We start from the raw sequence: 16,553 nt of genomic DNA, 5'->3' as shown, positions 1-16,553 counted from the left end.
GATCTCGCGGTCCGTGAGTTCGAGCCCCGCGTCGGGCTCTGGGCTGATGGCTCAGAGCCTGGAGCCTGTTTCCGATTCTGTGTCTCCCTCTCTCTCTGCCCCTCCCCCGTTCATGCTCTGTCTCTCTCTGTCCCAAAAATAAATAAACGTTGAAAAAAAATTTTTTTTAAAAATAAAAAGGACTTCCTCATTCTGAAATTACATATAAAAATGCTGTGCATTCTTCTAACAATTTTAGCCTGTATTTTTTTTTTTTTTTTTGCATATACATATTGGTTTTGTTTGGAACTTGTTTGGAACTATGTCACCGTCTCCCCAGTCAGGAGAACCAAAGCTTGGAGGCTCAGAGTATCCGTCAATATCTAGCAGCTGGTGGTACCGAGAATTCTAGAGATAGGTTAGAAGGATATCGACCCAGCTTGAAGTTACAGCTTAAATTGGAGCATTAAAGCCCGCCCTATTTTCCAGACCCTTTGCCCCTCAATAGCAACTGAAATTTGAGGGCCCCTTGAACCGGAGGCCTGGGCATTCTCTGGTGCCAAGCCTGGGACTGGCGCTGGGGATCAGGAGATAAATAAGCCAGCCGCTCCCTCGCGGATCTCGCAGACCAGCCGAGAGACAGAAACGGCGGACCCAGCGCGGTGAGCATCCGAAGGCCAGCCCTGGGGCCGCGTTGGCATGATGCAGCCATTGTGCCTGGAGAGGCAGGCTTTTCTGCCATTCAGGACGTCCCACTCGCCTGCGCGGCGGACCCGTCGGGTCCCCAGTCTGCAGAATGCACCGTGGGACCGATGGTGTCCGACTTCCCTCCGAATGCATGACTTTACAGCTTGCGTTGTCGAGATGCCCCCCAGGCACTGAATGGTTTTTGTCTGAATGCTTTTATTTCTTTCACCCCAACGTGTAAATGTGTCTGCAAGAGCGCCTTGCGAAGTCCCTTCTGGTATATTGCAGGAGCGTCGTTATTCTGAAAAATGTGTCACAGCAGGAGAGGACGGCAGGTGCAGGTGGAGACCTCCAGGACTGACCCCCTCCCCGTCTGGCCCCCGGGGGGGTATCAGAGGAGCCGGGTGAAGGTCACAGATCACCAGAGACCCATGACGGCTGAGTGGCCTCGGCTGGCCGGTGGCCTTCCCTGAACTCGGCTGCAAGGGTGGGGGGCCTGGGTTCCAGGGTCCTGCGTGGCTGGAAAGTTCCACATCTGTGGCCAGTGAGAGGGTGGGGAGAGGCTTGAAGGAATGTCCCTTCTTCCCGCTTGGTGACTGACAGTGCCTGCCACTCCACTGGCCCATCCTCCTCCTTCTGGTGGGCACATGAGGTCCCTGAGGATGCTCGGGGAACTTCAACAATTTTGGATACTCTAGGCTGCAGGGAGGGGGTGGAAGGGGTCCTTTAAAAAGCTTCTAATCTGCTGCCAGAGACTTCTCCGACCCAGTCTTCTCCAGAAATCCTGGTCCGAGGCCTTGGGTTGGCTCCAGGGCCCAGCCTGCCCCTCCCAGCCCTGCCCGGCCGCCCCACAGCCCATAGGCGCTGCTCTGGCGCCGCCTTGTGGTGGGCGAGCGTCAGCGCCCTTAAATCCTGCGGCAGAGGCTTCCTTAGCTCTCCTTGACCTGCTGGGGGTCCCAGTCCTCACCGTTTTGGTGGCTTGGTGTGTGTAAAAGCCAACGAGACACCTTCCAGCTTCCTCAAATGTTTCCTTTCTCTATTGCGGGTGAATGGTCCTTTTTCCTGGCTGATGAGGCGGTGTTTCTATTTTATTCTATTTTCTTCCTCACATTGAAATTCTGTAAGGAGGGGAAAGAGCCCCGGGGGTCGGTGATCGAGCTGTGGCTTCCCTGGGCCGGTGCCTTCTCATCTAGAAAACAGATTTTACGTAGCGTTTAAGCACAACGACTCCGGGGGGTCTGAACCACACGGGCAATGCTCATGTCGTTTTGTTCGTTGAGAATGTAGGACACAAAGCCAGGGTTTCATCTACTCTGATGACAATTATCCATTGTTTTCAATGAATATTCTTAATAGTTTTCATTAATATTCTTTAATGAATTTGTTATTTATTGGTATAATGTGATGTACAAGATAGAATATACAATATATGATATAATACATTAAAAGGTGGTATTTGTAGGAAATCCACCAAAGGGCAAGGGGGCTCACAGCAGCCCCAAACTAGAAACAGCCCGAAGGTCCGCCCACGGTGGAATGGCTACGTTAGTGACAGCTCAGGGGGAAGACCCCACGGTCACCATGCTGAGCGAAAGGGACGAGATACAAATGATTTCACGCAGGTACAATTCTAAAACAAGCCACCCTTGTAGAAATCGGGAGTGGCTCTCTGCACGTGGGTGTGGGGTGGGAGGGGGGCCTGCTGGGGTGCCGACCACCCCGCATCGAACCTCGATCACTAATTGATCGAGCTAGCGGCTACATTCACGCCAACGTTTAGCAAGCTGTACAATTAAGACTAGGCGTGTTCTGGGCCGGATGTTTGTGTCACCCACAAATTCACACGTCGAGACTCTAATATCCAATGTGATCGTGTCAGAAGGTGGGGCCTTGGGAGGTACTTAGGTCATGAGGGAGGAGCCCCGACGAATGGGAGTTGCGCCCTTGCGAAAGGGACCCCAGAGAGCTCCCTTGCCCCTCCCTGTGTGACGACACGATCAGACTCTGTGACCCAGAAGAGGGTCCTCACCGGACCATACTGGCACCTTGAACTTGGACTTCCAGCTTCAAAAATCTGTGAAAAGCAAGTTTCTGTTGGTTATACGTCACCCGGTCGATGGTTTTATTGTAGTAGCCTGAACGGACTAAGACATGTGTTTCCACATTTTTTTTTTTTTTGATGATATGCTTCAATAAAAAGTCAAAAAAAAGAAAAAAAGTAGCAAATGGGGTAGGAGGAAACACGCCAAGTTACCAAGTTAGTTGCTTCTGGAGAGTGGGATTATGGGTAATTTTCCTTCCTCTTATGCATCATTGTGCTTTGAAAAATTTTAATCAGAAAAATCACTTTTAAAAAATGTTACGTATCTCAGGACTTGGGAATGAGTGAGCGCAAATAATACGCGTCTATGTGCTTTGTAAAATGCCAAGTGTTCTGAAAACCGTCGGATTCGGTGTGCTTAGGAAGGTTCTAGATGTGTCTGTGGGAGAAGGATGGTTGTGTTGGCGAATCGGGACAAGAGCCTATTGGGGCCCAAAGGGCCTCGTGCATTTTGCTCTGTGGAGTGTGATGTTCATCTCACAGCCTAGAAGGTTCTCAGGGGGCAGTCAGGAGCGGTCTGTGTCCTGATGGGGAGAGAACCGGGCACTCGGGGGTTTCTCGGTTCCAGCCTCCCTTCTCCTGTTGACTTCATGAGTGACCTTGGGACAGCTACTTGTCCCCTCTCCCCATCTGTCGGCTGTTCACCTGGGAGCACCCAGGGCTCCAAGCCCCTCCTCCCTTTCAGCTTTAACGCTGCTGACGGGCATCCTGGAGGGAGAATCAAGGTCGGCTCTCACCAGGCCTGTTCCTGTGCTCTGGGTCAGACCAAGAGGGGGTGCCTGCGGGAGGGCTCTTGTCCTGAGGGTCCAAAGAGCCCTGGGGATGAAGAGTCGCCTTCAGCCCTCCGGGGACATGACAGATCAAGTGACTTAGAACTCTGGCCGCCGTCATACAGAGCCAGGCCTGAGTTATAGCTCACCACTCACAGTCATGTGGCCCTGCCTGACCCTCCGTCTCTTCATCTGCGAAATGGCAACGACCATACCCATCTTGCCAGGGTGGATGAGGAGGGAAGGAGTTCTCACTTGTGTCCTGGCCCCTGTGGGCGCTCAGTCACACAGGGACTCCCTCCCCTGCCCAGGCTTCTCTGGTTCAGAAACCCCAGCGGGTCACGTTTCCGTCTACCGGCCGGCACTTGCTAGTAGCTCAGCGAACGCTTGCCGAACGCGCCCAGGACCAAAAGCCAGGAGAGCAAAGAGCCGACTTGTCTGCTGCCTCGTCTCCTGAGGAGGAGGCTGAGAGGGTAGGAGGGGGACGCTTCTGGCAAGGGACAGCCACAGAGCTTGGAGAGTTCCCTCCGGTCCCTCTCGAAGTCCAAAAGGAAATCAACAGCGACTCCCAGGGCTCCCTCAGGCAGGACCCCAGAGCTCAGCGACCTCCTCGGGCCTGCGGAGACCTGGGGCTCGGGGCGTTTCCCGTGAGCTCTGGTCTGGGGCCCGCGGCGATGGCTGGGCCCGGCCTGGCCTTGTGCGGGGTCCCAGGGAGGCCCCGGCCGTGCCGCCGAGCTCCCCGAGGTGCTGCTGTCCGGCTGAAGCTGGGGACAGACCCGTGCCTGCGTCTCCAAATGCATCATCTCCTTGATTCCTCACCACACCCCGCTGAGGGCCCTTAACACCCTCGTCTGACAGAAGTGGAAACGGAGGCCCAGAGAGGCGGAGTAACTTGCCTAAGACACACAGCTTGGGTGTGAACCATGTAACTCCAGACCCCATACTTTCACCTGCCTCAGTGTCCCAGAGAAACTTCACTGAGAGAAGTGGCTTTTGGGGGGACAGACGTTGCTTTATGAGGCACTGGCCTGGGCCCATCGGGCCGTGAGGGAGTCCTTTCCAGGGGATATCACCCCTCTTGGTAGGGCCACAGTATGACTTTTGTGGGCCTATTTCTTCGTGAAAAAACAAAAAAAAAAAAATCCAAAATTATATTTCACAATGGCACTGGTGTGAAGAAAAATATAAGCCAGGCTGGCTTTGACCTTCTGATTTTAATTTTTTTTTTTCAACGTTTATATTTATTTTTGGGACAGAGAGAGACAGAGCATGAACGGGCGAGGGGCAGAGAGAGAGGGAGACACAGAATTGGAAACAGGCTCCAGGTTCTGAGCCATCAGCCCAGAGCCCGACGCGGGGCTCGAACTCACGGACCGTGAGATCGTGACCTGGCTGAAGTCGGACGCTTAACCGACTGCGCCACCCAGGCGCCCCAACCTTCTGATTTTAAAAGAAATGAAGACAAGGGGCGCCTGGGGGGCTCAGTCGGTTGGGCGTCCGACTTCGGCTCAGGTCACGATCTCGCGGTTCGTGGGTTCGAGCCCCAAGTCAGGCTTTGTGCTGACAGCTCAGAGCCTGGAGCCTGCTTTGGATTCTGCGTCTCCCTCTCTCTCGGCCCCTCTCCAACTTGTGCTCGGTGTCTCTATGTCTCTCAACATATAAATAAATATAAAAAAAATTATTTTAAAAAGAAGTATGGTGACTCTGGGCGCTGGCCCAGCTGTGCTGCCGCACCCCTCGGACACCCTGCTGGAGCAGTCACGGCGGACTTCCTGCGGGAGGCGGCCCTCGTTGCAAGGGGCCATCTGGTGAGGCGGTGGCCCGGCACTCCCCGGGCTTGCGTTCGCCATTCTGGGAATTAGGAACCACGTTGCCGTGGAGAAAAGCTCTCGACTCTGAATGTGTCGCCAAAGCAAAGAGGCTCTCAGGACAGGTCCCCATCACGGGAACTCACCGGGGCTCCTGGAGACCAGAGGGGCCCCCCCCTCCCCTTGGCTGCACATTAGAATCGCCTAGGAAGACTTTATAAATCCCGGTGCCCAGCCCCCGCTCCAAGCCAATGGAATCAGAATGTGGAGCTAGGACTCATCCCGCAGATTCAAAGCTAGGGAGGGAATTCCCGGACGGGACCAGAGTCTGAGTCTGGCGTTGGGCGATCTCGTCACCGGAAGGGGGTCAGGCTGGCCTATGTGGATCTGTCAGACATCCAGAGCAGCCGCGGCCTCTGCCTGGGGTCCCTCGGGTCCTGAGCTACCCCGTCGGGCCATCCCTCTTCGTTTCCCCAGCCGGCCTGTTGGTGTGGAGGGGGTCTTCCTCCCTCCCCGGGCCCCCGCTTTACCCGCCCTCTGGCTTTTGTCTCTGATCCAGACTCCTTCCCACCTCCGTGGTCCGCAGGGCTCACTGTGGGTGAGCCCTCGGAGGTGTCCCGCTGAGCTGGGAAACCGCAGCGGCCAGAACACCGGGAGGGAGGAGAGGTGTCCTGCGGAAATGTTTTCTGTGTGTGACTGTGACGGTGCCAGCGTCGGATCCCTGCTCGGGGCTTCTGGCTCAGGGTCTTCTCTGGCTCCGGGTGTGCCGGCGTGGGTGGAGCCCCGGAGGCCGAGCGCACATGTGGGAAGGGCCGGTGTGCCCACGCGTGAGTACTGGTTTATCACCGGGGTGCGCGGCTGCATGAATGTGTGTGCACGTCCCCGCTGAGTCATCTGGAAGGCAGAATTACGCACGTACATGCCCGGGGCTCCAGCAAAGCGGGGGGCGCTGAACAAGGGGCGAATGCATTGTTCATTCGCAAACAAATACTTGCGTGGAAAAAATAAATAATTTAAGATTGTAATCAGACGAATCCGGGAAGAACCTCCTTTATTTGTAGCACACACACATATGTTTTCTTGCCTTAAAAACAAAAAACAAAACAAAAAAACTTGTGTTTTAAGTTCCTTATGGGACGTAGGGAGACTCCATGAGCTTTTCTGGGCTTAGGAGTTCTTACAGTCATTTGGGACCCCAGGACATGCTCGTGGGTACTTGCTTTTCCGCCTACAGAGCAGAAATCTTTGTAGCTCATCTACCATCTCCTCGTTTTTACTTTTTAAATGTTTATTTATTTTTTTGGGAGAGAGACAGAGAGAGACAGCGCGAGAGGGGGAGGGGCCGAGAGAGAGGGAGACGCAGAATCCGAGGCAGGTTCCAGGCTCCGAGCTGTCGGCACAGAGCCCCACGCGGGGCTCGAACTCACGAACTGCAAGATCATTGACCTGAGCCGAAGTCGGAGCTTAACCAACTGAGCCACCCAGGCGCCCCCCCACCCCAGCTACCGTCTCTTAACAGCAAGTGGAAAAGGCAGAGAAAAGGCCGGAAAAGATTCTGACGCTCTGTGTGTGCTCGAAACGCCTCCCAGTTAGGCCTGTGCGCATCTCGCTTTGCAGCCTCATTCATGCACTCGTGCAAACGCCTGCACCGAGGAGGATGCACGTGACTGTGCTCGTGAACACAATCGTGGTAAGTGGGAATCAGCCACCTCATCCTGCGTTCTAGATGACCGGGACTGGGAAGACTGGAAACTTCCGAGCTGTCAATAAAGAGGAACACCCCTAAGTGCGAGAGAGGCAGGAAACTCACTCCAGCGGGTAATGACTATTACAGCCGGTAATAAAGGCTTGTCTGAGGACGGCAAGGGTGGGATACACAGGGGGTGATCACAGGAGTTCAGCGTGTTGACAATCCCCCCCTCCTCTGGCCGGGCAGCGCCCCCTGCTGATGGGGGAGGAGGGTTTGGGGGAGAAGTCTTGGAACTGCCAAGGGGGCCTCTGTGGAGCCTGGATGGAAAGCAGAGAGAAACGATGGAAGATGGCTTCTCCCTGGTGTTGTCATTTGAGCCCCCTGGATCAAGCCATACCTGAAGCTCGCCCAATCTTTGGACTTGTCCGTTGGGTGAGCCCATAAATTACCTTTATGTTTTAAGCTGTTTGACCTGCGTTTTCTGCTACTCGCAGCCTAACCCCCAACTGATATGTCATGCTTATGGCCTCTTGGGGCTGGCAGAGGCTCGAGACACTTTGAAGTTGCTTCTGAGATGCTAGCTGCAGCCTCTGAGCCTCTGATACATTCTGCTTTCCAGGGAAGCCTGAGCATGGACCTGACCTGGGCCCCAGGACCCTGAGCCAAGGCTCTGGCTTTTGCCTCCAACCAGAACTGAACTTTGCTGTAATAGTTGGGAAGGTTGGATTCTCCAGGCTGTGAACTCTGAAATGTTCTGTAACGGAAACATCTGGGCCCTCTGCCGGCCCCAGGGTGCACAGCCCTCAGACTGCCATAAGTCACGACAGCACATCAAGGGTTTTATTGTGGTTATGAATTATGGATATGGCCCAGGCTGTGCACTTTTCATTATTTTTTCTCCTGCCACAATTAAGCCACAAATCATACTTGAGAAATGGGAGGGTGACCGAATTAGTCAGGATCCGTCCTTAATAGGCTGACCCTGGAAAAGTCATCCAGGAGGGGGTCAGATACTCGCCAGGTCCCAGGAGCCCGGGCTGGGACACAAACAACGTCTCCTCGTCCAGGCTTCCAGCTAATGGACTTTGTACTTCCGACAGACTCACGCTGCTGAGCCACGCGTTTAACCCGCTCGGTGCCTTTGGCCAGCCTCAGCCGGAAAGCACAGAGGCTCCGCCCACAGCAGATGAGGGAGGAGGCTGGGGGGGGGGGGGGGAGGGGGTCCTGCTTCTCGCCCCGCGGCTCTCAGACCGAGGACCAGCTTTCTGATCCCCTGAGTGATCGTGATGAGGAGGGAATGGGACCCTCCCGAGCTCTGAGCCTCTGGGACGAGAGGGGTTTTCACCCTGCCGGAGGGTGTGAGTCCTTCCCTTGTTAAAATTGGCTTTTTATTGAAATATAATGTCCTTCTAGAAAAAGCGTACAGCCTGATGAGTTTTCAGCCTGTGCGCAGGCCCCCAGATCGAGGTGAGGATTTCCCGCTGCTGAGAGTAAGTCAGGTTTTTTGGCCCTTGAGAAGCTCACAGTCGGCCAAAGGAAAGACTGCATAAATAACTCCCAAGAATATTGACCGAGACGAAGGCGAGGCCCACCGCTCTCTCGGGAGGGCATGCCGGGCTGTCCATGGGAACCTGCGTCCATCCCGGTACCCGCGGACCTGACTGATCTTCCTGTCCCGCCCCCGCCCCCGACAGTTGGGTGGGCCAGGAGACTAGTTCCAGGCCAATCCGTTGAGCGGGTGTAACCGGGGTCACTTCTGGGCGAAGGATTTCGTTGCTGGCCAGAGACTCTCACAAGCTCTCTTTCCATCTATGATGGTGACGGGTGACATTTGAGAAGGGGACCGCAGAGCAGGGAAACGTGGGGACGTGTGGAGCAGCGCCCCCTGCTGACCTCAGAGGACAGGCTGGAGCAGCTCGATTTCCGGGCGAGAAACCCAGATCGCAGGGCTGATTGTTAATGCAGCAGCCACAAGCGCACCCGTCCCGACGCCAGGCCTGGCCCTGCGCACCTTCGTAAGCCGCCTGGGGCTACCCGGGACCCCCGCTGACCGCCAAAGCTGCCCTTGAGGAATGCGCCATTCATGTCTTTTAGCGAGTGCTCGGATCAGTCACATAACGGTTGACTGGTGTCTTCATCTAACAGCCCCCAAACCACGGGCACAGCCTCTGAGGTGCTGCCTCTCCGTCCCTCCCGTGCCCAGTCCCGTGCCCAGGCCCCGAGCTGTGGCTTCTCTCTGTGTCTTCGTCCCCATCCCCACGGCCAACTGCTTGGTTCCTCGAGGGCCGGTCGTCGCTAACCCCGGGCGCTGCGGTGGCTGAGGGGCCTCTCGGCCTCCCACGTCGCCTTGAACCCTGTCCTCGGCCTCTCGTCCGCGCCGCAGCTAGAGCGAGCTGCCTCCAGCACAAACCTGACCGCGGCTGTCCTTCTCCACGCGCGCGCAAAACCCTCGCACGAGGGTCTGTTGTTTACAGCAGGGCTTTTCAAGACCCGCAGCGCCACGCGTGGGAAGGTGCGCTGACTCCAAAAGCCAGGCGGCCTGCTTTTGAACCCCACCTCCACCGCCAGCCACCTGTGTGTCACCGAGCGACTTACTAGCCTCTCTGTGCCCCAGCTGCCTCATTGATAAAAGCGACGAGGAAAGCAATAATAATGGATAATAACAGTACTTGCCGCATAGGATTGTGGCGAGCACTGCACCAGTCGGTAAGGCGCTGAGGACAGTGCGTCCCGGGTATATATTGCGGCTCTAACAGAACACCCCCGACCGTGGCCGTCACTTTATTATCATCTCCGGCGTTTCTGGGGCCTGAATGGGCACGGCCCGGCTGTTTTCATTTGGGTCCCTCTCGATGGCAGCTGGGGCTGGAATCGCCTCCAGGCTTCCTGTCTCGCCTTCCAGAAGGTGAGGGCGCTGTCCCCTCCGGCGTGGGCGCAAGGCCACCGCACCCACGCCGGGCCTGGACATCCCGGTGGCCTGGTGCCTGGGTTCCGAGACCCGGGATCCCGAGACAACCGGCTGGAGGCTGCACCAGCTTCTATGACCTTGCTCTGGAAGTCACACAGCAGCCCTTCTGTGGTCCCTAGAAGCTTTCCAGCTTCTAGGGGAGGGAGAATAGACATCATGGGAGCGAGGGGAGGGCTGTCACCATCACGTTATAAGAAGAGAACGTGAGAGAGATTCTGCTATGACCGTAGCAGGAAATACGATCTGAGGGGCGCCTGGGTGGCTCGGTCGGTTGCGCATCTGACTTTGGCCCAGGTCACCATCTCGCGGTCCGTGAGTTCGAGCCCCGCGTCCGGCTCTGTGCTGACAGCTCGGAGCCTGGAGCCTGCTTCCCATTCCGTGTCTCCCTCTCTCTCTCTCTCTGCCCTTCTCACACTCAGTCTCTGTCTGTCTCTCAAAAATAAATAAAGAGTAAAATAAATTTTTTTTAAAGAAAATACAATCTGCCGGGCAACGCCCAACTAGCAGCAAGTGCTCAATCAAGGTCAAGAGCTATTACTGTTGTTATTGTTTCGTGAATACAGTCTTCATTTGGCAGCTCAGTGTGTGAAAAAGTAGAGCGGCAGGGGGTGGTGGTGGCACAGAAGCCCCTGCATCAGCCCCGAGAAGGCCACTGACACTGTACCTTCCCCGCAGTACCCAATGGAAAGCCCCTGGGGTGTACCAACCCGAATTCTCGAGTGTGAGCCACGGAACCCGCTCCAGTTACTTTAAAGGGAAAAGGGGATTGTGAAAGGCCATTGGCGGCTGTCAGGATGTCCGGGAGAAGCCAGGGGCGGGGGCTTGGAGGCTCGAGGGCAGAAGCAATGGTCCCGTCTTGCCCCAGTGGAGACAGACCAGTGCCACCCGGGCTGCTCAGACAGAAACAGGTGCTGATGATGCCACACATTCCCACCCTCGCGGGGTGAAGTCTGCAAGGCGAGCCTGCAAAGCACACGCGTCATACCACTGGCTTCCAGAATTGTCTCCCAGGGCCGTGTCTCATCGGTGGATTCAAGGTCACGTGGCCGAACCTGGTTGCAAAGGATGCCGGGAAAGAGACTTACAGGCTTTTTCCTTGGGAAGGCTCGCCTTTCTAAGAGGGGCCCTTCCTCCATTCGGGAGGAGCGTCGGAAGGTCCCGGCAAGTTAAGGAGCACCACACGTGTCCTCCATATCCACGTGGGTCCCCTTCTCATCCCACGGACCGTCCTACAGCTCCTTCCGTGGCCCCTTCCGATCCTTGCTCCCTGGCAATCTCTGATCCAGCTCCCCTCGCCGAACTTTTCTCACCTCCTCGCCTGCCTTTCCTTTGTTGGAGCCCCGCAGGAGCCGCGCAGACCTCTGTCCCGGCTTCCAAGTGCAGAAGCCCAATTGCTTTTATTTATTTGCGTGTCTGTCCCTCTGAGGGCCGAGCCTCCAGAAAACGGCCGTGTCGTTTCCGTCTCTAACTCCCACGTGCAGAGCCGCGAGCCGGCACACAGTAGGTGCCCTGTGCACGTGTGTGAGGGACTGGAATGAATGGCAGAGCTCACGCCCTAGGGTTTCGTGCTCTGCTCACCTCTGAAGCATCTGGAAGCCCTTACTGGGTCTGAGACCCGCGGCGTCTAAGGGAGCACACATGCGCCGGGCTGACTTCGTTCGATTCCCCGAAGGAAACTGTATTCTAGGGGGGGGTCTCTCCACCCCCGAATAATACTCGGGGCTAAAACCAAAAGAAAGAGCCCAGCAGGAAGTGAGGCTATTTCCCGGCCCCCAGTGGCCTCTCCGTCGAGTGTTGACCCTGCTTTTCTGGCGACACACATTTTCCTACCAAAGGGTCGGGGAGCGGGTGACAGACTCGGGCTCATCTGGCTCCCTCTTGATTCATGCCGACCTCTCCAAGCGAGGGGCCGTGCTGTTGGCAGGGACTAGGAGTTAATCTGGCACTAACTGAGTAATTAAAAGTGAGGCCTTGGATATTTGCGTAACGAGCTGAGAGCAGCTTCCACTAAGCTGTCACGCAGGCCCGCTGATCAACGCGGTCGTCACGTTTGATGGCAAGTGACAGTGTTTATATAAAAAAAGGAGGAAACGAAGACATATGGATCTCCCCCCCCCCCGCCCAGGCCGTCTCCCCTCCGTTCCTGTGTGGGTCTCCAGCTCCCACTGCTGGGTTGGGCCGCGGCCGGCCAGAATCTGGGTCAATGGTGGTGCATGTTTATGGAATGTTCCAGAAGCCAGTTATACCTGAAAGTGGGGGTCAGGGCCAAAGAACAAAGGTCCCTCAAGGCGGGGAGACATACGGGTGGGTGCACACACACACACACACACCCACACGCACACACGTATAGATAGAATTTATTCTCTAATTCGTCAGTTGGCACTTGCCTACACATTCATCTCAAGAAGTATCCCCCGAAGTAAAAGTGCCTAGAATAAAAAAAGCTGTCTCCTCTCTTCACTTACCCCCGCCTTTACCGCCCCCTTCACCCCTACGCATTTATGAGCTTCTGGGCACAGATACGTACCATTTGAGCGGGTAGGAATCCTTAGGATTCTATCCTAAAGCTTCTGGCTTTCCCCTCCCGATGATGAACTGCCTCCTTCTCTACCCCTGAAGGCTGATCTTGGTTGAGTCCCATCCAAGGACTTTTGGCCACTCCTGGATACTAGAATACCCTCTAGCGTAAAAAGACAAAAAACAAAAAACAATTCCTTTGTTGAGTTCAGTACGATCGTGAGAACACAGAGTTCTGCCCACAGGTGTACTTCTCCCTGGGCCACCTGCAAACTCAAGCCGGGGGTCTGGGGGGCGGTAGGCAGGCCCGGCAGCCTCTTTCCTCTGCCCCCCACCAGCACCTCACCGGGAGGTGTCCTTCCTGCTCCCTGCTCCAGGGTTAGGGGACCGGCAAGCTGCGGGAAGGTTCTGCCTGATGCAGCAGTGGTGGGCGGGGCTCGGCGGTGTGCGCTGAGCCTCCGTCTTGCCAGCTGTCTTTGTGGGATCCTGGCCACTCCCCCCCCAGGAACCTCCACTTGCACTTCTCCTCATGCTTCTCGAGGCGTCTCTCACCTTTGCGGTCGGTCCGCCTTTGGGCTCGGTCAGCCCGCCCTGTCCTGCGGCGTGTGCCTTCTGGGCAGAGTCCCTTCCGAGATGACGCCGGGCTGGCTCCCGTGGTGGGTTTACTCAGTTTGAGGGGGAACACCTCCCACATCTGTTCCCTGCCTTCGGCAGAAGTACTGTTTAGCCCCTTTCTTCCTGTGCCAACACCCTGTTCTCCCCCACTCCGGGCTGGGAGCTCTGGCTCTTGCCCTCGGGTTTTCTCCGGCGCAGGGCTGACACCTGTGAGCTTTGCATCCACAGACACCAAGGGCACCAGGTCTCCAAGGGTCCCCTGACACCACCCCCCCCTCGACCCCGGGGCTTGAGGTAAGAGGGAAGGATCATTCCGCCACGGGGTAGGGCAACACCCCAGCGCCCAGACCCGTCTCCCCAGAAAATCCTCTCTCTATCCCTGTCCCGTCCACCTGGTTATTGGGTATTGGGCCAAGAGCCACCAAATGGGTTTTCATCCACCTTCTTGGTGAACCTCACCAGGTCGTCTAGAATCTCACCGTGAAGTGTGGGGGTATCTGGCACCTAGTGTTTTGCTACTGGCTTCTGGAGCTTCAGGGAAATGTGAGACAAAGTCACATTTAACATCCTGCCCCTGGAGGCAAGGGGGCAGTAATGCTGCCCTTCTCCCCCTCTGGCTCCACCCACGTTCGTCAGGACCGAGTGATCTTACACATCATCTCACCCAACGCTCCCAACATATGTGGGACATATGGGAGCAGTTAACCGTGTTCCCATTTTATAGATGAGGATAGTGAGGTTCAAAGAGGTCAGGGAATTTGCTCAAGATCTTAGCACCAGCAAGCACAAGGCCTTGACTTGGACTCTGATCTTTTGACCCCGCGTGCCTGTTAATGAACGTCCGTGCAGGGCTCAACAGCACCGTTTTATGCCCTGTGTTTTCCAAGGGTTTCCAAGTGGATCCAACATGGGACACCACCTCCTGTCTTTTCTGAGCTGTTAGCTGGTGTATTTGCTCCTCCTTGGGGCCCCACAAGCATATTAACGCATTAATGTACACTAAATTATAAGGCTCTTAATATATTTGCAGTCTTGTCTTTGTCTTTGAAAAGGACACTGTGGGGCACCCGGGTGGCTCAGTCGGTTGAGCGTCGGACTTCGGCTCGGGTCATGATCTCACGGTCCGTGAGTTCAAGCCTCGCCTTGGGCTCTGTGCTGACAGCTCAGAGCCTGGAGCCTGCTTCTGATTCTGTGTCTCCCTCTCTCTCTGCCCCTCCCCCACTCATGCTCCATCTCTCTCTGTCTCAAAAATAAACACACATTGAAAAAAATTAAAAAAAAAAAGAAAGGACACTGTAACTGACCCCCACTCTGATGAAGCGGGACACTTCATGGTGTGTGTGTGTGTGTGTGTGTGTGTGTGTGTGTGTGTGCATGAGCAAATAAATGGCAGAGGGGTCACCATTTTCATAATTATCGCCAGTTTTTTTCTACATGTAAAGGAACTTTATGTATTTTTATTTTTTAACTTTTATTTTTTTTAAGTTATATATTTACTTTTGAGGGAGGCAGAGAGAGTGCAAGCAGGGGAGGGGCAGAGAGAGGGAGAATCTCAAGCAGGGGTTCCTCACTGTTGGCTCAGAGACCAGCATGGGGTTCAAACTCATGAAACCATGAGTTCCTGACCTGAGCCAAAACCAAGAGTCCTACGCTTCCCCGACTGAACCCCCCCAGGCGCCCCAGGAATTGTGTGTATTTTTAAAAATATGGAAGCATATCACACACACGCTGTTCTGCCTCCTTTTTCGCACAGCAATTTATCACTTCTGGACAGAGCAAGATGGAGTCACCCATGTCAGGTCACGGGGTCAAAGACTGATGCAAGCAGCTAAGACCGGATATCCCCAACACCAGCACCACGGATGACACGCTCAGAACTGAGAATCCCCAGAAACCGAGGAGGTCTGCAAAGGCCCTTTATTTTTTTTCAATTTTTTTTTATGGTTATTTATTTTTGAGAGAGAGGGAGAGACAGAGCACGAGCAGGGGAGGGGCAGAGAGAGAGGGAGACACAGAATCCGAAGCAGGCTCCAGGCTCCGAGCTGTCAGCACAGAGCCCGACGCGGGGCTCGAACTCCCGAACCGCGAGATCATGACCTGAGCCGAAGTCGGACACTCAGCCGACTGAGCCACCCAGGGGCCCCTGAAATCCCTTTAAAAAGGGAGCATTTTCGCAGCTAACTCTCAGAATCCTGACACTGACCCCTTAACATCTGACCACTTTAAAAAGCCACTTCCTACCCACGCCTTTGCCCGACTGACCTCAGAACAGAACTGAGATCCCTCCCTGCTTGACCAAAACGAACAGCCTACCTGGACCGCACCGAGGCCTCATCCTACCTGCGCGCTCACAGACTGACTTGGAGTTGGATTCGTTGACTTCCTACCCCTGGTTCTATCTTGTTCGTTGTGCTTCGATTCGCGGGACGCGTAAGAACACGGCGAAATGTCGTTGAGTTTGAGATCCTGAACCCGCTTCGTCGTTGTGCTGACCTTGCTTTACGACTGCGCGAAACTGACATTGGAAAGACACAGCGCGGGGGGCGTGCCTTCCTAGCGTGTTCTGGCAGTTTCTTAAATTTGTAGATCTGCTTCTTTCTTTCTTTTTTTTTTTCTTAAAAAGCAGTTTAATGTATTTTAATAGCAAGCTTACGGGAACGGCACAGAAGACAGACAACATTCCAGACATGCACTCGCACCCTGGGCGACTCAGGAATGTACAGTGAATGACAGACTCACTTACGTGACAAGAATTCTACAGATAAATTCGTTTGTGTTTTTGTTTTCCGAAACCTCAAACACCGGCATTGTCCAGAGAAGTTTAGCAGGTTTATTTGCAATTGTTATCAAGTTGAACGGCTGAAACGCGTGCGCTGAAACATTTCGATTTGCGTAAATGCTTTATGTCCCTGCCTGTTGACTGAAAATTCCCACACTAAGGTAAATGAAAAACTGCCCATACCTGATTTCTGTCTTCTGTTTTGCCACTTGCAGTCATCTGCTTAGGTACCTTTTGACCCCATGGGGAAAAAAAAAACAATCATTCACAATAAATAGTAACAGGAAGAAGAGATTTCTTTTTTTTTTTTTTAATGTTTTTTATTTATTTTTGAGACAGAGAGAGACAGAGCATGAACGGGGGAGAGGCAGAGAGAGAGGGAGACACAGAATCAGAAGCAGGTTCCAGGCTCTGAGCCGTCAGCTCAGAGCCCGACGCGGGGCTCGAACTCACAGACTGTGAGATCGTGACCTGAGCCGAAGTCGGACGCTTACCCGACTGAGCCACCCAGGCGCCCCAGAAGAGATTTCTTTTTCCTTTCCTTCCTTTCCTTCCCTTCCCTTCCCTTCCCTTCCCTTCCCTTCCCTTTTCTTTCCTTTTCTTGTTTTGACAATGAAATGCTTCCCATGATTGTGAAGT

General features: G+C 54.6%; 1 long non-coding RNA gene across 2 annotated transcripts; it reads right to left on the bottom strand.

Annotated features, from left to right (window-relative positions):
* Positions 1–10,393: 10,393 nt before the first annotated feature.
* On the bottom strand, positions 10,394–15,618 carry LOC123386361. 2 transcript variants are annotated; one of them, XR_006600149.1, is made up of 3 exons: positions 15,449–15,618; positions 12,531–12,683; positions 10,394–11,055 (listed from the first exon to the last, which is right to left on the bottom strand). It is a non-coding gene; the product is annotated as an uncharacterized LOC123386361 (long non-coding RNA). The 2 variants fall into 2 exon arrangements; XR_006600150.1 differs by having other exon boundaries at positions 15,476–15,618.
* Between the last annotated feature and the right edge of the window lie 935 nt (positions 15,619–16,553).

The sequence above is a fragment of the Felis catus genome, chromosome B3 (genome assembly GCF_018350175.1).
Source record: "Felis catus isolate Fca126 chromosome B3, F.catus_Fca126_mat1.0, whole genome shotgun sequence".
NCBI classification, from domain to species: domain Eukaryota; kingdom Metazoa; phylum Chordata; class Mammalia; order Carnivora; family Felidae; genus Felis; species Felis catus.
Note: the sequence above shows the minus strand (reverse complement) of the source record. Positions and strands in the feature narration are given on the sequence as shown.